Source organism: Acinonyx jubatus, chromosome B3, assembly GCF_027475565.1.
Source record: "Acinonyx jubatus isolate Ajub_Pintada_27869175 chromosome B3, VMU_Ajub_asm_v1.0, whole genome shotgun sequence".
Lineage (NCBI taxonomy): Eukaryota > Metazoa > Chordata > Mammalia > Carnivora > Felidae > Acinonyx > Acinonyx jubatus.
Genome location: NC_069386.1, coordinates 78,183,750 through 78,206,060, shown reverse-complemented (window position 1 = coordinate 78,206,060; position 22,311 = coordinate 78,183,750). Strand labels below are relative to the sequence as shown.

The following is a 22,311-nucleotide window of genomic DNA, read 5'->3' as shown; positions in this document are numbered from 1 at the left end:
TCAAGCCCAGTGATTAATTTTATGACTATTATTTTAAATTCATTTTCTGTTACATTGCTTAAATTGTTTTTGTTCAGTTCATTAGCTGTCGCTACTTCCTGGAGTTTCTTTTGAGGCGAATTCTTCCGTTTTGTCATTTTGGATAGTCCCTGGAGTGGCGCGGAACTGCAGGGCTCTTCCCCTGTGCTGTGTGGAGTAGCTTGTGTTGGTGGGCGGGGCCACAGTCAGACTTAATGTCTGCCCCCAGTGCACCGCTGGGGCCACAGTCAGACTGGTGTGTACGGTATCTTCCCCTCTCTTAGGGGCAGGACTCACTGTGTAGTGGTGTGGCCCCTGTATGGGCTATTTGCACACTGCCAGGCTTGTGGTGCTGCTTCTGTGGGATCTGGCGTATTAGCCGGAGTGGATCCGCAAGGTGCATGGGGGCGGGAGGGCCAGGCTCAGCTTGCTTTGCCTTCGGTGGTACTGGGAGGGGCCCTGTGGCACCGGGAGGGAGGCCCACCTGTCTGAGTGATGGATCCACAGAAGCATAGTGTTGGGTGTTTGCATGGTGTAAGCAAGTTCCGTGAGGGGAACTGGTTCCCTTTGTGGTTTTGGCTGGGGGGATGGGCGAGGGAGATGGTGCTTCCCAGCACCTTTGTTCCCCGCTGAGCTGAGCTCTGCCTTCCGGGGCTCAACAACTCTCCCTCCCGTTGTCCTCTAGCCCTCCCGCTCTCTGAGCAGAGCTGTTGACTTATAACATTCCAGATGTTAAGTCCCACTGGCTGTCAGAACTCACTCTCTCAGGCCCCTCTACTTTTGCAAGTCAGACTTGGGGGCTCTGACTTGCCTGTCGGGCCACCCCTGCACCACCCTGGCTCCCTCCCGCCAGTCCGTGTAGTGAGCACTGCCTGTCCGCCCTTCCTACCCTCTTCCGCGGGCCTCTTGTCTATGCTTGGCTCTGGAGAGTCCGTTCTGCTAGTCTTCTGGCGGTTTTCTGGGTTTTTTAGGCAAATGTGGGTAGAATCTAAGTGATCAGCAGGATGCAGTGAGCCCAGTGTCCTCCTACGCCGCCATCTTCAAGAGACCAGAACTCTAATTCTTAATCATATCTTCAGGAAAAAACAAAATAAGTGGGCACCTACCAGATACACAGCACTTTATCTTTTTATCTTCATAGGAAATACTCTGAGATTGGAATTGTTCTCATTTTACAGATTAGGAAGCTGCGACACAAAGAATTTAATAACAAGGCTGCATAGTTAGTAAATGGCAAAGGTCTGTTTGCTTCAAAATACTTGTTTTCCCACTATGTGGATCCACACCAGGAATCTTTACAGTGCAATGCACAGGTTTGCCTTAAGTATGGCATTTGTCACCTTGCCATGGAAAACACTCCTCTTTTTAAAGTGAATTGGAAACATTACAGTTGTTGGTGTGGTTCCATCAGGGTAGAGAATTAGTGGGGGCTTTGGAGCACACTTGCCTCCCCAATACACATTTCCTCTTTGTTTCTTTCATAAGAGTGTTTGTTTTTAATTCCTTTCTAAAATGTCCTTTTGAAACATAAAAATGTTATATAATGATCCCTATCTAGTGACTTTTAACCCTAAGGTTAAATGTGAGTTGCCTGAATCACACCTTTTACTACCAAATATTCTACAACTCAGTAGACATTTTCAAGATTTCTGAAAGCTGTTCAGCTCTAGAAACATTTCACATTATGAGCTAGTGATTCTCAGATTTGAGTGTTTGTGAGAATCATCTGCTGAGTACATGAGTGCTGAGTACAGAGTCCTGGGATTTGTTCCCAGTGATTTTACTTCTGTGAATTTGGTGACTATGAACAGGCCACTGTAAAAAGAGTAAAAGAAGTAGTAGCAGTGGAAGTAGACGTAGACTTGTGCCAATAAGCATATGAAATTTGCTAATAAAAACACATAAAATATCTCTTCAGAGACTGATTTTCACCTATTAAATCCATAAAGACGTAAACACTAGAATTTGGTGTGGGGAAATGACTATTCTTGTATGTTGTTGATGTGAGTATAAACTTGGAATCACCTTTCTGAAGAATAGTCAAGAAATATGTATTAGAAGACATAGAAATATTTGTGTCCTTTAATTTAGCAATTCCATTTCTTTAATTTTTAAAAATGAAATCCCACGTGTATATGGTCATATGTGTGGGAATATCCAGTGCATAGTTGCTTATGAAAGGAAACAAATCATAGACAGCTCAAATATCTCACAGTAAGGGTTAGGTAAATGAATTATGTTATATCCACATAATGAAGAACTAGGCAGACATTAAAATATGGGTGTAGACCAATGTTTTTATTTATTTGAAAGGTGTATGTGGTAGAGAAAGATATTCTGATCATTTAAAATGGTAAATGGTTTTTTTTGGCTGATGGGATTATAGATGTTATCAGTTTTAATAAAATTTGAAAAATGTGTGAATTATTATAATCAGAAAAATACAAGAAAACATTGTTTTGCTTTTGAAAGGAAGAATATTTAGGGAACTTTCATTATCGATAATGTCATTCTTTTCTTTTATACTTGGTATCTGTAGCCCTTTTCATATCCCCCATTCTAGTTACTTGATTTGTTTTCTTCTAATGCACGTACAAGAAGACTCATTTGCATGTTATTTGTGGTAATAGAAGCCAAGGAGGTCCTTGTCCCTTCCCTGATTTCTGTATCTTTAATTCTCATGATAAATTGGAATGTCTTAAAGCTCAGGCCTTTTAGATGATTTTGTGTAACTAAAGCCTAGCCACCATAATGTAATAAACTTTAACTTGGTTGCCCCATTATCTTGTTTTCTATTGTGTTTTCCCAGCTTTATAACCATATCTGAAGATTTTGCTGATGGCGGGAGAAATACATTCTCTTTTTATTTTACTGATAGCTTACTGATTTTCGGGGAGAGAAAACCACTGATATCTACTTCCTCTTCTGTCACTTAAATACTACTTGCAGGAGGGAAAAGCAAACCTAAGTTAGGCTAAAAGTCTGGATGGGGAATGTTTGTGTGTGTGTGTGTATGTGTGTGAATGCGTGCGCATGTACACATGCATGTAGAAGCTTTAATTCTGATGTTTGGGAATGGCTAAAATAAAAAAGGTAAGTAAGAAATGTTGTTGAGGATGTGGAAAAAAAGAAACTACTGTGCACTGTTGGCGAGAATGTAAATTGGCACAGCTTCTGTGGAAAACAGTGTGGAGGTTCCTCAAAAAATTAAACATAGAAACAGCATATGATCCACTTGTTCCACTACTGATTATTCACACAAAGAAAATGAAAGTACTAATTTGAAAAGATATGTGTACCATATTTTTATTGCGGCATTATTTACAGTAACCAAGATATGGAAGCGATCTAAGTGTTGATCCACAGATGAATGGATAAAGTAGATGTGGTGTATATACATATAATGGAATACTGTGCAGCCATTAAAAGAGTAAACTGGTGGTTGCCAGAGAGAAGAGAGTTAAGGGGTGGGCAAAATGGGAGAAGGGGAGTGGGAGATACAGGCTTATAGTTATGGAATGAATAAATATTGGGAATAAAAGACACAGCAGAGAAAATATAGTCAGTGATCTTGTAATAGTGTTGTATGGAGATAGATGGTACTACGCTTAACGGCGAGCACGGTTGAACATATAGAGATGTTGAACCACTATGTTGTACACCTGAAACGAATGTAATATTGTGTGTCAATTATGCTCAGATAAAAAATATTTAAAAATCTGGTGACTGGGAAGCATTAATGATAAATCAGTTAACTGAACTTAAGAGTCAAGAAATCTGGATTTAAGCTCTGGCTTATTGTATTAACTATAGGAAAATTATGTAAATTCTTACAGTTTCTGTTTCGTCGTCTATGAAATAGAGATAATTGTTCCCCTATTACTTTACAGGGTCTGAGACATGATTCAGTCCTTTCTTCATTCATTTGTTCTCCAATATATATTGAGCACATACTGTATACTAGGCATTATTCTAAGCACATGATCTATTAGTGCACAAAACAGACAAAATCCCTACTTCCTTCGAGCTTACATTCTAGTGGGTAGAGATAAACAATGAAACATAAACAATAAATAGTATATATAAAACATGATGGGTTCTGTGGGTAAAAGTAAAAGATGTGGATAAGGAGACCTGGCAGTACTCCCAGGTGGAGCAGAGTAGGGTGGTGGGTGGGCAGATTGCAGTGTTTAATAGGGGGTCAGGGTGGGCCTCCTTGAGAAGGTGACATGTGAGTAAAGACGGAAGTTAGATGGGAGAGTCTCCATGTGGACATGTGGGAGAAGAATGTACCAGGCTGAGATGACAGCCAAGGCAAAAATCCTGTGGTGTTTGAGGGAAAGCATTGAGACCACTTAGGCTGGAGTGGACTGAGTAAGATGAGGGGGGCTAGGTACAGTCAGATCGCAACAGCTCGTGGGCTCTTTAAAGACTCTGGCTTTCCCCCTGAAGGAGACAAAAACCATTGCAGGTTTGGAGGGAAGTTATGTGACCTGATTTAAGTTTTGAAAGGATCACCTCTGGCTGGTGATATGGAGACTAAACTGTGGGAGTAAGAATGGGAAGAGAGAGCCTGTTCAGGACCTTTTACAGGAATTCAGGTGAGAGGTGATGGTGGCTTGGGTGAGTGAGCGGTCTGGGTGGGAAGCATCATCCAGGAAGCACATAGAAACAAAGGTGTCTTTATTCTTACAAACATGGTGTTGAGCCAGAGGGTAGCCACTTCTCATATTTTTTCTTAAGGGCTTAGAATTCAAATATATACTATTATTTGAATGTATACTTTTTAATGTTAGATGTATAGAGATTAAATGGTACCTCTTAGTTTCAGATTACTTTTACTAAAACTCTTTTGGAGAAATCAAGTTCCAAGCTCAAGAAAGATTGCTTGTGTGCCTCCTCTGACAGTACATGTAGCATATGACCCAGGGGTCGTTCAGTATTACCCTTGCTTATTTTAGAAATTGAGACATGTTTCTCAGTACCACTCATTCTCTGTCCCCCGTTTTATAATCACCAAGTCTTGTCCGTTGTGTTTTTGAGTAATATCTGAAATCTGATTACTTCTCTCCATCTCCACTGTTAACCCCATGGTCTCAGATGTCATCAGTTTTGCTTGTAGTACAAGTATCTTCTTGCATTCTCTACTTAGCAAACAGAATTTTTTACAAATTCAGGTGTCATCAAATCACACCCCTGTGTAGACCGCTTCTTCGGTGACTTCTGTAGATTATTTTCCACAGGTCTCGGTTCGTTGTTTGCCTTACTCTGTCCTGCTGTGTATCCCAGGAGGTACAGACCACATCACCATAAATCCTTTGGCTTCTAGCTTCCCGTTGAAGATGATATGCTTCTTCTTGAGTGTAGGGTGAAGTCTGCAATGTATGGCATGGACAAAAATCTGTAAAGGCCCTGCAGGGTCTGACAGATCTACCCAGGAGACTCAGCTTGCCCCTTTCCCTATCTCTGACTTTGACAGTTACCTTTCACTTCCTTAAAGACCCCGAGCTCCTCCTATCTCCCTGAGTTAGTATTTCTCATTGCTTCTGACTGGACCACTTTTCCTCTCCCTCCCTTCCTCTTCTCTTGTCTCACCCTTGCCCATCCTGAGTGTCTCAGCTTTAATGTTGCTTCCTCAGACAATCCTTTCTTGGTTATACACTCCCATTTTTCACTAAATGTTTCCTTTGTAGCAGGTGGCATGACTTTATATGAATATTCATGTATCTATTTGCATAATGTTTCTCTTCTCTGCTAGATTCCAGGCTTTGTGAGGTCAAATATAAGCAAGTTTTTGTTTATCTTTTAAATCTCTGTCTCGGAGATTGGACACACAGAGTACTCATTAACTCACTAACTGCCCAGAAAATGGGTTCTGAGAGTGAAGATAGCTTCATGGGTTGTTTTCAGGGATTATCAAGGAAATTTTAATGTGTTATAGTATATAATGAGACCTAGAAGCAGAACTAAAATTCAGAATTATGATGAGAACTCAAACTAGAATTAGAACCCAGGTGTCTGTGTATTCTTTCCTGTGCCAAAACTGATCTTCATGAACCCAGCAGTACTGTGTAAGAGCCTAAGAGCCACATGCTAAAGAAAATTATGTCAACAAGGCACTTCTCATCCTTCAGTTTTGAAGTTGAAAGAGTGTATAATTTTTCATTTCATATGTTTATTATAACATATGAACATAATATACTTTTGTAACTGAAATTATTGACTTTTTTTGTAACTTTGAGAACAAAGTTATATTTAACAAATAAAAATGAGAGAGAGAGAGAGAGAGAGAGAGGGAAAGCTTTGGTACCAAATACATGGGCAAAGACAAAAAGAATGACATTAATAAGATGTGAAAAACAAAACTAAAACAAAAAAATAGTTATTTTAAAAAGAAAGAAATTCCAGTTAGTTTAAAGCAGAATAAGTTTGGTCATTAACACCCTCAATAAAGTATAAGTTGAAACAGGAATATTTGGTTTTGCCAGTAATAAAATTAGTCTGTTAAATGTATTAAAATCTGATCTTTTACATTTTTCTGTTATGAAACTTTATTTTCTACTATTTCTACTAGAAAATGGAATGTACTAATCTCTCAGCATATAGCTTAGTTTTATCTCATTGATTCATTTTAAAAAGTTTGAATATATATTTTATCATTAGCCATTTCAGAAGCAAATAAACATGTTATTGAAATACACATGGTATTCTAAGTATTTCAGATTCATAGAGCTGAATGGAATTTATTTTTAACTTTATGAAGAAATAGTCTTTTATGGACATTTTTAATGGTGCTTCTATTCCAAAATAACTTTTGTGGCTGTAACATTCTAGAAATAGATGTATTTGATGGAAATGTTGACAGATTCTTATTTGTAAGCAATGAATGAAGCCACCTAGCATTTTAGTGACTTTCCTTCCAATGAATGGCCATTCATATTTATTATTATCAATTCTAATAATAATCCATTTTAGAATGCCAGCTGGGCACTGTATAACATTTGATATGATCTCAGTCTAATGAATTCCCTTCTAAAGTACCATTGTTCAGCACACGAAAGCGAGTGCACACCTGAGAAGATTCAGCCTTGAGACTCTACCTTTTCCATGAATTAGTATGATAGGAGGTCAAGGCATATATGGAATAGACCTTTTTGCATTAAGTCATTCTTGGCACTGCAAAGGAGGGTAATTTGTGTAAGACTTGTATTATGAGTTCTGTCAGCATGGAAACTGAAAAACAAACTCTTGAAAGAGAGAATGCCTAATACTCCTCTTTTTTTTTTTTTTTTTTGTATTGATGGCCAGAAATGATTCTACACTTAGTAGAAAAAGGCAAAGAAGTTTGTCCTTGACACAAAGAGAAACTTCCTTAATAGTTTGGCTGAGGTGTTTGGGGAATTTGAGTCCTTTAACTGAAAAGAGAAAATTCAATTACCAATTATTTAGTATCTCCTGTGCACTTATCAAGTATTACAGTCAATCCATTGGTGTGTTTTTAAATGAAAGAAAGATTATTAAAGGTTATATGTTGAAATGAAAGAAAGTAAGGTGCTGAAGAGCTGTGTATAGAAAAAATGCCTGGAGAAGTGTGACCTGTAAGAAGTGTGTGATCCCCCATATATGAAGAGGACAGGAAGTTTGGTGAAATGAAGTAATTCTTAACTTATGCCAAATTGAAGTCCTTATGATTAATATCAAGACAATTAATTAAGTGACTTATTTGTCACCATCAGTGGGCCTTAAAAATTTTGACAATTTTTTTTTTAGGAATTTTAAGAGATGAATAGAGAAATCCTTTAGAAGTTTTTATCAAAAATAAATTTAGATTATTTTGGTATGTTGATATATGTATCTATAAATAGCTACCTACATGTAAACTCTGTTTATGGAATTTAATTCCATGAATATCTCTCTAGATATTTTTCAGCCAATGTATATTTTTTGTAAGGGTTAAAATAGAGGTATTTTTTTTATCTGAAAAGGAGATCATAAAAACTAAAAATATACCATTCAGTAGTCAAAGCAGATTGTGAGAGATCGTGCCTTGGAGAGACAAAAGAGGGCAAGATTCTATTCAGTTAGAGGGATCTTTACAGAAGAAGTAAGCACTGGAGTAGATCTTCAAGAGGAGTGATTTATTTGTGTATATGAAGATGGAGAAAGGAGAGGCATCATGACTTTTTTTTAAAGTTTGTTTATTCTGAGAGAGAGAGAGAGAGAGGGAGAGACAGACAGACAGACAGACAGACATAGGACGCGATCCCATGAAATATGACATCATGACCTGAGCTGAATTCAGGAGCTGAATGCTCAACCAACTGAGCCATCCAGGTGGCCCATCATGACTTTTGATTATGGACTATAGTAGTAAATAGCCTATGCATGTGTCCAGGAGAGAGAGAGAGAGAGAGAGAGAGAGAGAGAGAGAGAGAGAGAGGAGGAAAACTGGTATCTAACTAAATATTTCACTTGTGGTTTTTGGTTTGCACTACTGCATTGGACAGAGGGTTTTGCCATCCATGGTGGCTCTGCTTTATATATAAAATGCCACTCTATTTCTGATTGTTGCTCTAAGTAGGCTGCTGTTGTCATACCTTGAGTCTCTGAGAAGTCTTTAGGTCTCCCACACCAATGATATTTATGTTCCTTTAAATAATTTTTTTTCTGCTCATTCATTTATCTTTGTAGCTTTGTAGCTTATTACATAGTTGTCTTTTGGGCATCCTGCTAGCATCCATCCGGTGATAAGAGATGTTGTGTGTTGATGCATTTCTTCCTTCATAAGTCTCGAGTGTCTAGAACAGTGCCTGGATAAAGCAGGCATTTGTTAAATATTTGGTTAATGTTTTTGGTAGAGATTCTTTGTTGCTATTTAATACCAGGTATATTTTATACAAAATGCAGATAAAACTTACCAGAAGAAACTGTGACCATGGTGGTAGATATAATTTTCAGTCATCTGAAAGCATATGAAGCATCTACTTTCACAACAGTGGATTAGTTTTATCAAAAAGTTACATATCTTTCTTTATCAGAGTTTGCACTGTCAAACAGCAATCAGGCTTTTTTTGTATAATGTTTCCATGTTTTCTTTTTCATCTATTCGTATGCTAGTTAGGCAATGTCTTCTCTTGGAAGAGTTATTGCATTATATGATTTCATTACTTTGAAGATACTTGGGATATTTTTTCTTTAGCCATTTTACTGAAAAAAGGCAGGTCAAATGATTGCTTTTAGTCCTGTGATAGTCCTTTAAGAGTATCTGAATTTTCTAAGGTTATTGCCTAACTCACCTTCATTCTTTATGTTGTCAGGAGTTTTCTCACCTGTCTGTCTATCCATCCATCCATCTATCTATCCATCTATTATCTTTCTGTCTGTTTCTCTATATCTGCATATCTGTCATCTATCTATGTGTCTTTTCATCTATGTACCATCCTGCCTGTCTGTCTGTCTGTTTCTATCTCTCTATCATCTATCTGCCCATCTATGTATCTATTCATCTATTTATGCATCTATCAATCATCTACCCCCACCTACACACAACACAGAAACAAGGTATATATTTATTTTAGGATAGCATTTAATATGTCTGGTACTGGGCCGCATTTGTTATTCCTTCCAGTATATTTGCTTTATAAATGAAGAACTGAGAATTAGGGGGCTTAGCTCTCTTGTTCAATTAGTGAAGTATGAACAAGAATTGAATTTAGAGAGATTTTTCTTTGGTGGGGTTTCACTTTTAAAAGATGCCATCCAGAGATTTATTCTTTTACTTATCACAGTTTGGGAGAATTAATAAAAATTTTCAACAGTGAGAAAAAAATGAAACATTTGAAATAACCTGAGCATGTCAGAAACTAGCAGTTCTTGGCTTTATCTTAGAGCAAAATGGTGTCTAGCGAGAACTGTATTTGATAAAATATTGGAAAAAGTATTAAAAGACTACTGTAGTAGTATCAATACTACTACTTAAATCATTTAAGAAGTTAATATGCATAAAGAAAATGACACAAATCATATGAGAGCCTTGTTAGAGAATTGCCAAGGAAATATTTTTAATTTAAGTGATTTCCTATGTTCCTCAGGGCTAACATTTGCCCAAAAGTTTCTCTTTTGGAGTCAAGGAGAATGGACAGGGTTGAAGTATATCTGTGAGCTTCTTCAGATCAGAATTCTCCAATGACTGGAGTATTGCCAGCTATTATCACCAATATTCTCAGGTTGCAGCCTAGGGTGTACTTCTGTGCCTCTCATAATTTGGGGGGTATGACTATATTATTTTAGCTCCAACGCAAGAAGTTTTTATTTTATGCTAGAGTAGCATAGACCTTTGAATTTGTCCTTCTTTTTTTCTTTAGTAGTACTTAAGATATTATTATCTTACCACAGTGTAATTTCACATTTGTGTGTTTCTCTAACTACTGCTCCTCTGTTGGACTCCATGTTCCACAAGGACACTTTTCTGTTTCCTTCTGTATTTTTGTAGCCTAGGATATGCATGTGCCCATGTGTGCATGCACACACACATACATATATGCTCTGTAAATTCTTGTTGGATTAAGGAAAGGACCTCTGAGGTACTTTTAGACTAGTTGGCTAAGAACTCATTTTATAGCATCCCTGACTGCATTATTTTTTTAATGCTCAAAAGCATTTGTAAAGGATGGGATTGTCTTTGGCAGTTTATAGCTTTTAAATACTACCTCTTTGCATTTTGAAAGTCTTTCTTTGATTTAATTGAATTTATTAATAACTAAAAGCACTTGGATATATTGACTTCTTGTCTATTTTCCCCAAAACTTTTTTTCCCTTGAATAACAATATATATGAGACACTTGCCCGTATTTACAGATGATAAAATTGGGGTGAAGTAATTTTTTATGATCACTTAGCTAATGGTGAAAAGAATGATTTAAAATGAAGATAGAAAGCATTGTATTCTTTTATCTCTCTCTCTCTCTTTTTTTTTTTTTTTTTGCAAAGAAGAAAATAGCCACTTATATAGTAGTTTTTCAGGTGCTTCTTTCTCTATTTAGATGTACACTTACACTGCAAATGATACTGTTACTTCATTTTCAATGCATAACTTTTTTATTCCCTTTTAATATATTTAATTTTTTTTTCTTTTAGAGAGAGAGAGAGCAAGTGGGGGAGATGGGTAGAGTATTCCAAGCAGGCTGTATAGTCAGCATGGAGCCCAACGCAGGTCTTGATCATGACCAGAGCTGAAATCAAGAATCATCTACTCAACCGACCGAGCCACTCATTCACCCCTCATTTATTCCCTTTTAAAATGTCCCTGAAAATCAGACACCTGAGGGGCTTAGTTGGTGAAGCATCTGACTCTTGATTTCAGCTCATGTCATGATCTCACCATTCATGAGTTGTGGCCTCACATGGGGCTCTGTGCTGACAGTGTGGAGCCTGCTTGCAATTCTCTCTCTCCCTCTCTCTATGCCTCTCCTCTGCTCGTGTGGTCTCTCTCTCTCTCTCTCCTTTTTTCTCTCTCTTTCAAAATAAATAAATAAACATTAAAAAGTAATGTCCATGGCGTTGGTCAGAACTTCAGAAAAAAAAGTTTAAAATGTGAACAACAGTATTTCTAGAAAAATACTCCTAGTGCTTCACTATTAAGTAATGATATTAGTTGTTTCTTACAGTTTTTTTCATGAAAATGGAATTTTTTTTATCCATAATCCTAATAGATGTTAGTATATTACCTAAATAAACACAGGTAGAGATCATTGCAACTACAAATCTTAATCAAAATTTTGGTTTGGGAATAGTCTTTCTATTTCATATCCTAAACATAATTGCCTTTAAAATCACAATTTCAACCCTATGAGGCTAGCAGTAGTTATACTTTTAAATTGCATTAAAATTAAAATAAGCTTAAGAAAATAGTAGCAAGGACTAGAGGTCTAATGCCACTAATTTTAGTAATGTTAATCTGAGAAGAACCCAAACATGTAAATCTTATGGTGTGTTTGAACACATTAGGAATGCAGCAATCCAGGGGACAGAAGATGCCTGTTTCAGAGCTTTAGGCCACTATCACTGCTGGAATAATAAAGGGCTAGCGCTGCCCGGCTTTACTCACTATGTTATTTTTAGCTTATTTCATCTTGCATGTTGTACGCTTTTTTGGTAAACTCTTTGTTAACCATTTTAGAAACAAGGTTGAGTATGTGTCAATAAATTCTGGGAATTTTTGAGCTGAGTGAACTATGAACAACTTAGGTTTGTGATAATAATAAATTATGGCTTACCTGGGAACTGAATCTCTGGTTTGTGTGGTGGTCTTTCAATCACTCCTCCACATTTTTCCTGTTTCATTGCTGTGTGGAGTTTCATGCTCATTACTCACTTACGTTAACCCTTTTGGTCACTTTGGCTGTTGCAGATTCCCTCAAATACTGCAGTGGTTTATTGTCCTGTTAACCTTGGATTAAACCAGTTAGGTCTGATTTTTTTTTCTTCTCTTGAATATATTTATTGCTAATAGGTTACTAAAATATAACCTGTGTTTCAGGTCTCAAGTATCCCTTCATGAGATGCCTTTCTAGCCTATTTCATGTAAAAGTTGATATATCTTTCTGTAGGCCTTCCTGCATGATTATGTTGTTTGACTCATATGGCATTTATAGATTGCCTCATGTCCTATTCTTTTTTTTATTAAAAATTTTTTAATGTTTATTTTTGAGAGAGAGAGAGAGACAGAGAGAGAGAGGCAGAGTGTGAGTGGGGGAGGGACAGAGAGAGAAGGAGACACAGAATCTGAAGCAGGCTCCAGGCTCTGAGCTGTCAGTACAGAGCCTGATGCAGGGCTTGGACCCACGCACCGTGAGATCATGACCTGAGCTGAAGTTGGATGCTTAACTGACCAAGCCATCCAGGTGCCTTGCCTCAAGTCCTCAATGAGACTCGTATCACTTATGACGTATTACATTGTATATTAATAACTTATGCTTTTCTTCTTTGTGCAGTCTTTGAAAAAAAAGCTCTGTACCTTATATACTCCTGTATTTTTCAAGGAGCTTAGTGCTATTCCTTGTATGGATTAAGTACTGAGTTTTTTCATGTATTCTCTTCACAGAACAGCTTGCTTATTTAATGCTTATTTGAAAGAAATATTACTCCTACTGCCTCAGAAAAATGGACGCATTAAACATATACACATACAGCTATCATACAGATCAAATCTTCATGCACTGTTGAGCGCATGCATTTTGTTGACTCCACAGTCGTGTACTAGTTGCACCCCTAGTGGGGTCTTGACCATCTTTGTGCAAGAGGACAGGAGAGCCATAGTGGCATTAGGCTGTGAGAAAAGTTAATTCATGTCTATCCCCAGGGCAGTCAGGGTTGCTTTTTTGTTTTTTGTGTTTTTTTTTGTTTTCTTTTTTTTCCTTTCCTGGAGTTTGACTTGAGAGTAAGCATTAAAATCATCTCTAGAAGATTTTATATTAACATTGGCAAGAAACAAACAATTGACATCAGGCATAAGTCTTAATTTGCGTTATGCTTTTGGCGCATCTTTGCTGGGAAAATTATGCTAATCCTCACCATCTGCAGCTACCAGATGTGCCATTGAGAGGTGCACAAGTTCCTTTCCAGAAAACTGCTCGATGTCGAATGTCAATCATTCCAGTTAAAATGACAGCACCTACCATCAGAGGAGGGAGAACAACTACAATTCATGTTTTTTCTTTACCATCACGTACAAATCAGGATGATTAATACTGTGATAAATGTAGCCGACAGAGGAAGACTAACAAATGTAGTTGTTCAGTCCATCTTTTGTTCTGTTGCAAAATAGCTATAGAATCTGTTAAAGACTATCTCATTGAATATACATGTACAGTGGGTGTGGTCACATTCTGCTGACTGCATTACATTTCTTGGCTTGTATGGTTTATTATATTAAGAGAATTGGCTGGAAGGATGTCAGCAGATGGTGCTAGGCACAGAGTAAGTTTTATCATTGCATAGTTCAGTATGCTTCCAGGAACTCTCTCTCAAATATGATTTTTGAAAATAAAATTGTTCATTTGAACACACTGACAGGTTCTTCCTGAGATTCTTCTATCGTAAAAGACATTGCCATCGGTTTACTGGAACTATGATTTTGTTCCTTTTGGTTGGGAGAGAGAGAACAAGAGAGAGTGAGAAGTGGTTATAATCGACTTTTATCTGAAGTCTTTTCATGTTTTACCTGGGTCTGGATGTATCTACATTTAGACATAATAGAAATCCTTTATGTTTTAGTTTCATGCCTTTTTAATTTTGGCAGCTACTGCTAAACATTGCAAGAATGCTAAGGCACAGAAGTAAGTTGAACGGTTGAACGTACCAGGTACACCCTAAAATTCCATTGATTTCTAGAATATTAATGAATAGCAGTGTATGCCAGCGGCTGGAACTTACTGTGTGCTCTCCTTGCTCAGGAATGTGTCAGAGTGGGGAGCAAGTGTCTTCCTCTCCGCTGCCTCATTCTTTGCTCAAGTTCCTGCCAACCACACTGGGCTGTTGCCTAAAGAGGCTTTGTGTGGACCTAGGAGAGTATTTTCTCATAGCTCAGGTATTCTGTAAACTCGTTCCAACCATTGTATCAGAAAAAAAAATGTATTTTGATTTAAATCCTTAGGGAATGGGGAATTCCCCCTTAACTCTGCTAAGTGCTGTTCTTATTCTAGTTTTGTCAGGAAATGAGGCAGTTTTTAGTTGTTACTATGTCTACAAACTGCCTTTAATAAATATCCAAAGCCCCCTGTTTGTGCTATATTGGTATATGGTGGTGTTCTTAAGTCCTGAGTAAATGGTAATTTATAAGGGAATACGAAGGAAGAGCCAGCTTAGTCCAAAACATACGGGGTCCTCTGGATGAGGAGGAGATCATAAATGTTAACAGAATTACACTGCTTTGCCCTTTTTGAATAATAGTGCCCACCTACAGTTCGTCTCAGAGATAAATGAAACTATACGTTTTATTTTCTCAGGACTGAGGAATAGAGCCTACTAAGAAAAACATTTATGGCAATTTTCTCATCTCTTTGCCTTTGCCCTCCTTGTTCCCACTGCCCAGACATTTGTCACTTGACTTACGCAAACTCGGCTCAACTCCAGGTGGATTTTTACTCTTTCTTCAGGCTTAATTTATTCATCTGCTTTGTGGAGTGCCATTTTTGACTTTTCAGGGAAGAATTCTATGCTTGCTTCATTCTGAACCCTAACCTCCTTCTCTTCCACTCTGAGTGAACTCCTCCCATTGTTTAGTAATAAGCTAGCATCTGTCTTTGTCACCTGATTGAATCCTGATGTGTTGAGATTGACTTTTTTTTTCTTTTTTTTTTTTTTTTTTTTGGTTAGATATACCTTTGAATCAGTCTCTGGAACATTTTAGCACCTATTAAATATTTGTTGAGTAAATGGATGAATGATGGTTATTATTCTTATATGGAGAATTTTCACGTATGGAAAATCATCTTTGTTATCTTCATCTTTAAGTCTCATGAGTGTATAACATTTCAGACTATAAATTCAAACAAAATAATTTGTGTCTATTTCAATTTTGAAATAAGTAATGTGTTTTTTAAGTTATCATTGGCATTGCTAATGTTAGGCTTGAAATATTGATACAATGGTGTATACATGTATGTTTTTATAAAGTCTTATTACTTCTCTGTGTTTCAGTCCAGTTTTACATTTGGAATATTACTTGTCATGCATGTTTCACATTAAAAAAGGAGTTAGCTCATTGAAAATCTTAACAGCGAAAGTTACTTTTAAATTTTATTTGGGGCGCCTGGGTGGCTCAGTCGCTTAAGCGTCCGACTTCAACTCAGGTCACGATCTCACGGTCCTTTGAGCCCCGCGTCAGGCTCTAGGCTGATGGCTCAGAGCCTGGAGCCTGCTTCGGATTCTGTGTCTCCCTCTCTTTCTGCCCCTCCCCCGTCCATGCTCTGTCTCTCTCTGTCTCAAAAATAAATAAACGTTAAAAAAATTTTTTTTAATAAATTTTATTCATATATGTATGGTACAGGCAGAACATGGCACACATTTTGAAAAAATTTTTTAATCCTAATGTCAGTAAATTATTCGTGACATTTTTATCTGTACCCCTGCATATCTTTTAAAACATGTTTATGTACAAACTTTTAAGCAAAAACATCGCACTGTACATATTGTTCTTTAACTGAGCATCATTTTTGAGTTGACAAAATTACCCAAAACATTTTAGGGTAGAAGTTGCCATTTGATGAGCATCTCTGCAGATGATGCTCTCATTGAAACTAGAAGGTCAACCATATGGAGAGGTTAAAAATAAAATCTGCTGGCCTTCAAAATCCTCTTATCAGCCACCTAACGGGGTCAGATACTGACAATGATGCATCTGAGAGCAGTGAGTAAAGACAGATTGCAGAAGTTTCATAATTGTGAATTGTGTTCTCAGTTTATTCATTTTTGCTTATGTTTGTTCCCAGTCTTGAGGGTCTCTGGACTATGCACATTTAGGTGGCAAATCTCAGATGTAACCTTGAAGGGCTAGTAGTCATTTATATACTCATGCATGAAATAAAGTATTTTATGATATGTCAGTCAAATATGCCCAGAAATCAGAATCAAGTTTTTTACCAAAGTAAGTTCCTTCTAAATGTCGCCAGAAAGAGCTACTTTGTCATTAAAATGAATGAATATTCATTTTTAGAACAGACATGTTGTTTGGATTGTGTTAAACATATGTCTGTTAGTGAAAGTGTGAGTCACAAAGAAAATTTCATCTAAAAATAATATCTATAGAAAAAAGCAATAAATATACACACAGAAAAATATTTCTTTTTTCTGTTAACTGTTACTTCTTTATTTTTAATGCTTGTGATATCATTTATTTATTTTCTGTTATTAGAAATAATGGGTGACCATGTTCAGAGGTGTAAGCAACCCAAGTGTCCCATCACGGGATAGATGGATAAACCATATATAATATAATATATCAGATGAAATATTATTCAGCCTTAAAAAAGGAAGGAAATTATGGCACATGTTACAACATGGATGAATGATGAGGACGTTATGATAAATTTAAATAAGCCTGTCACAAAAAGACAAATACCATCTGATTCCATTTAATATGAGGTATCTAAAGTTGTCAAATTCATAGGAACAGAAAGTAGAATGGTGGTTGCCAGGATCTGAGGAAAGGGAGAAACAGAGAGGTGTTTAATGGGTACAGAGTTTCAGTTTTGCAGGGTAAAAAAGGTTTGTAGGTTGGTTGCACACCAATGAATATACTCAACTCTTCTAAGCTGTACAGCTAAAAATGGTTAAGACAGTAAATTTTAAATTATGTGCATTTTACCACCATAAAAAAAGAGAGAAACTGGAGAGAAAGTATAATTTTTAGACTGGAGCTTATTTATTTTTAGCTATAATTGTTTCTACAGAATATATACATAGGACTCGTCTTAGGCCTCTGAAAAGGTTATGATATAATACATGTTACTGGTCAAATGCAGGTATATAAGAAAACCTAGTTAAGGTTCAGTGGCAGGTCACTTGTCCCTAAATTGTTTTATTTACTTTTGGTGGAAAACACTGGACATTGTAAATTGTTATTTGTGGAATAATTAAAAGCTAACTAAAGTATTGAAATCACTTTTTTCAAATATGTATTTAACAGAGCTCCTTTGCTTTTTTAATGGCTAGTAATTTATAATCCAGAAACATTGATTTATTTACATATTTATTTACTGCTTAGTATTGTGTTGGAGAATGATTTGGGTTCAGTTATTTGATGATGAATAATTTAAGTCTTGTCCTCAAGGAATCTGAAGTCAACTGGAGTGGAGTTGGGGGGGGGAGAGTAACAAACAGAAAATTGTAATAAAGTACCATAAAGATTATGAAAGGGGTAAATTAAGAGTGTGATGGGAAAAGATAGGAAGTTTTGAGAGTTCAGGGTTTCTGTTTTGGGGCTTCAAGGAACAGTTTATGGAAGAACCAGTAGCTTTGTTCAATGAGAAATGTAAGTTAATTAGGTGAAATGGTTGGAGCAGAAAATGGAGGGAACAGTAAATGCAGAGGCCTATGGGCAGAAGATTTTGTGTTTCAGTTTTGCTAGTGTAGTCCTGTATGTCTGTTGTCCTGGAGTGCGTGGTTTCTCTTTCACTGTTCTAAGTCCAGGTTTGATGCCTGCCTGTAGGGCTCAGAAAACATGGCTTAGTAACTTACAGTAGTTTACTGTGCTTGGAACATTGAGTTTGGGGTGGCGGAGTTAAGAGATGCCATAGGGAAGGAGAGGCTTTATTATGAAGATCTATGCCACCTTGTAGCATGATTCTGGTAAAGAACCATGCCAGATTTTTATAGAGGAGATTATATAGAAAGGTGTGTACTTTAACATTTGATGCTGGATTCACTGAAGACAAGAGGTTGAAATAGAACAAGAGGCAGGACCATCAATAAGGTAGCAGTATAGTGGGGGCAATAACTGACATTGGTTGTAGTGATAGAAAGAAGTGAGTGAATTCCAGAGTTATTAAAAAGCTAGACTTGCTCTGTGCCACATCTATTGCAAGAATGAAGACCGTTCTCAGAAATCAGACTGTGGACATTCCAGAAAATACCAACATTGCTCTGAAGGGATGAACTTTTATTGTGAACGGCCCCAGAGGAACCCTGCGAAGGAACTTTGATTGCATCAATGTGGAGCTCATTCTGCTTGGAAAGAAAAAGAAGAGTCTCTGAGTTGACAAATAGTGGGAGAATAGAAAAGAATTGGCTGCTCTTTGCATTGTCTGGGGTCACATACAGAACATGGTCCAGAGCTTCCGTTACATGATGAGGTGGATGTATGCTCACTTCCCCATCATCGTTGTTACTTAGGAGAATGGTTCTCTTGTTGAACTCAGAAATTTCCTGGGTGAAAAATACTTCTGTGGGCTTCAGATGAGGCCAGGTGTTGCTTGTTCAGTATCTCAAGCCCAGAAAGGTGAGTTTATCTTTGAACTAAATGACATTGAACTTACATCAAACTCAGCTGCTTTGATTCAGCAAGCCACAGCAGTTAAAAACAAGGATATCAGAAAAAATTTGGGATGATATCTATGTTTCTGAAAAAGGAACAGTTCAGCAGGCTGATGAATAAGATCTAAATTGTCCAGCTACAAAACCAGCAAGATGTTGCAGGAGTTTTCAGACTTACTTGTGATACTTTTTAAAATATTTATTTATTTATTTTTTGAGAGAGAGAGACAAAGACAGAGTGTGAGCAGGGGAGGGGCAGAGAGAGGGAGACACAGAATCTGAAGCAGGCTCCAGGCTCTGAGTTGTCAGCACAGAGCCCGAGGTGGGGCTCGAACTCACAAACTGTGAAGTCATGACCTGAGCCAAAGTCTGATGCTTAACCAACTGAGCCACCCAGGTGCCCATGTGATATTTTAAAGATGCAATAAAAACTGTGCTGATTTGGGCTTTTTTTTTTTAAGACTTAAGATTTAAGATTATTGAGCATGAGTTTGTGTGTATCTGTGTTTGTGGGGGAAGGAAAAGGATGACATTATGGGTTGGACTGTTGAGTGAGTGTTGGGGCAGCTCCCCATGGTAAGGACAGAAAAGGAAGGAGAGGGCTTGGGAAAACACAACCATCTTCACTGAAGATGGGGATGGATCCCCTTCACTTAGAAGGGGATGGATAAGCCTAGTGAGGGTCCATGAAATGGGACCAAAAGAAGTCAAAAATAAGGACCTGAGTGGGGGAAAATGAAGAATTAACAGAGGATGAACAGCTCACAACCAAACCTGGGCAAACTAACAAAAACAAAACAGCGAACAAAGCAAAATTGAGCAGGGGTGGGTCGGAGAGGGAGGAGGAAAGCGCAGAGTGTCCTTTTAAGAAACCAAGGGAGCAGGGTGTTTTGGGAATGGAGCCTATCAGGGAAGGCTTTGGCAGCAAGGTCTGGGTGGTGTGCTTGGTGGAAGGCATTTTAGGAGTGCCGTGGGGCTCACGGCAGGTTGAAACAGGTTGCTGAGTTACATGAGAAGTGGAGGCTAGGAGCCAAGACAACCATTTCAAGAATTTTTACTGTAAGGAGGAGGAGACAATAGAGTAGAAAGAATTATACTAGAGAGGATATGATAATATAATTTCATCTTTATTTATTAAAAATTTTTATTGTGATAAAATATACAGAACATAAATTTATCACTGTATTCATTTTATGTATACAGTTCAGTGGCATTAAGTAGATTCGTGATGTTGTGCTATCAACACCACCGTCTAATTCCAGAACTTTTTCAGTTTCCCGAACAGAAACTCTTTACCGGTTAGACAGTAACTTTCCATTCCTTCCTCCCTTTAACCCCTGGTAACTTCTAATCTCTTTCTGTGTCTCTTAACTTGCCCATTCTAGATATTTCAAATAAGTGGAATTATCCAGTATTTGGGTCTGGTTCGTTTCACTTAACCTAATGTTTTAAAGGCTCATCTGTGAGGGGCGCCTGGGTGGCTCAGTTAGTTAAGCATCCAACTCTTGATTTCGGCTCATGTGATCTCACGGTTGTGAGCTGGAGCCCCGCATCAGGCTCTGCACTGACAGCACAAGCCTGCTTTGGATTCTCTCTGTCCTCTTTCAGCCCCTCCTCTGCTCTCTCTCAAAATAAATAAAAAATAAACTTTATAAAAAGGCTCATCTGTGTTGTAGTATATGTCAAAACTTTACTCTTTTTTATGGTTGACTAGGATCCCGTTATATGTGTATGCTACAGTTTGTTTACAGATTCATCTGCAGACACGTGGGTTGTTTCTGCCTTTGGGCTATTGTGAATAATACTGCTATGAACATGGGTGTAAAAGTATCCCTTTGAGTACCTGTTTCCCATTCTTTTGGGTATATACCTAGGAGTGGAATTGCTGAGTCATGTGGTGATTCTATGTTAACCGTTCTGAGGATCCACCAAACTTTTTCATAGTGGCTACAAGTTTTACATCCCTCACCAGCAGCATGTCAGGATTCCATTGTCTCCACGTTATTGCAAATACTTGTTTTCTGTTCTAGGTATGGTTTTTGGACCTTAATAATGATAATACTTCCTCCCTTCTGGGCTTTTGTGGATTCCCTGCCTCTTACTCCACCTGCCAATTTTATCAATCTGTGAGCCATTATCTCCATTTTATAGGTGTAAAAACTGAGGCTTTGAAAAATTCAGAAGTTTGCCTAAGATAATTGCATTGTATCTCTCAGGGCAAAATCTTCACAGCTGTGAAGGCTTAACATACACATATTCATCATTGGTCCTGATTTTCCCCCTCATTGAACTAAAACCGAAACTAAACTAAACTAAAGCTGAAACTAAAATTAAAACATGAGCTAAAACTTAAAGCTGAAATGTGTAAGATTTACAAAGCAACCTGCTTATTCAGGATACATGCAGCTTTTACATATATACTACCAAGCAGTGAAAATATATGCTAATACATGTGGCAGCTGCATTTGATCAAATTGTTAGAGAATAGATCTTAATAACATTTAAAATAACTGCATGAATTTGATCTGTGAATGAAGAATTTTCCATTTTGTGTAGTCTTTAAACTCTTTTGAACACCCACACCATCGGCGAAAGTAAATGATACTGTAGTAATACAACTTATAAATTATAAAATAAAAATCTATTGTATAAAAGTAAGAATACAAAATGGAATAGTTTAATAGGAATAGAATCTCCATTTTCTTTCTCTGTACGTTGGGTTTTCTTGCCCATTTCTGGGATGGGTACACCTCTACTTGTGTGCACTACTCATAAAAAAATGGCTAACAGCCATCTTGTGTGTTATGTTCAAGCACTTTTTAAAGCCAGTATTTAAAATATCCTTTGTGTTAAAGGGTATTTACTCAAATTAATTCACAACTGCATATTGAATATGCACAAAGCGTTTTTGTGCATATTGTGATCTTGCTTTGCTCTCTGCAAAATATGCAATGACATTTAACTGAAACTATAGCTGAAGTTCTCAAAGCTTGTCCTTGAGGAAGTACCTCTAATTGTAGGAGAAAAGGAGTATAAGCGACATTGAATTTACTTGTAAAGCAATGTTTGCAACCTTCTTCGAAAACTTATATTTAAATTGTCTTTGGAAAAGCGAATGAGATGATAATTTATCACGTGAAGTTGTTTGTGCTGATGTCTTGGCATTTTGTAGAAAAACATAAATACGTAAAACCTAATAGAATGTCAGGGGGAAATTGGCAAAGAACTGTATGTGATCTCAGGGGAACAATGTCTAAAATA

At 37.3% G+C, this 22,311-nt stretch overlaps 1 protein-coding gene and 1 pseudogene across 2 annotated transcripts in view; both read left to right on the top strand.

The window, feature by feature from the left end:
* The window catches only part of PRKD1 (protein kinase D1), a 327,764-nt gene that overhangs the window by 38,372 nt on the left and 267,081 nt on the right, over positions 1–22,311 (top strand). The window lies entirely within an intron of this gene.
* LOC128316010 (60S ribosomal protein L9-like) overlaps positions 1–22,311 on the top strand; it is a 36,784-nt pseudogene extending 14,473 nt beyond the window's left edge.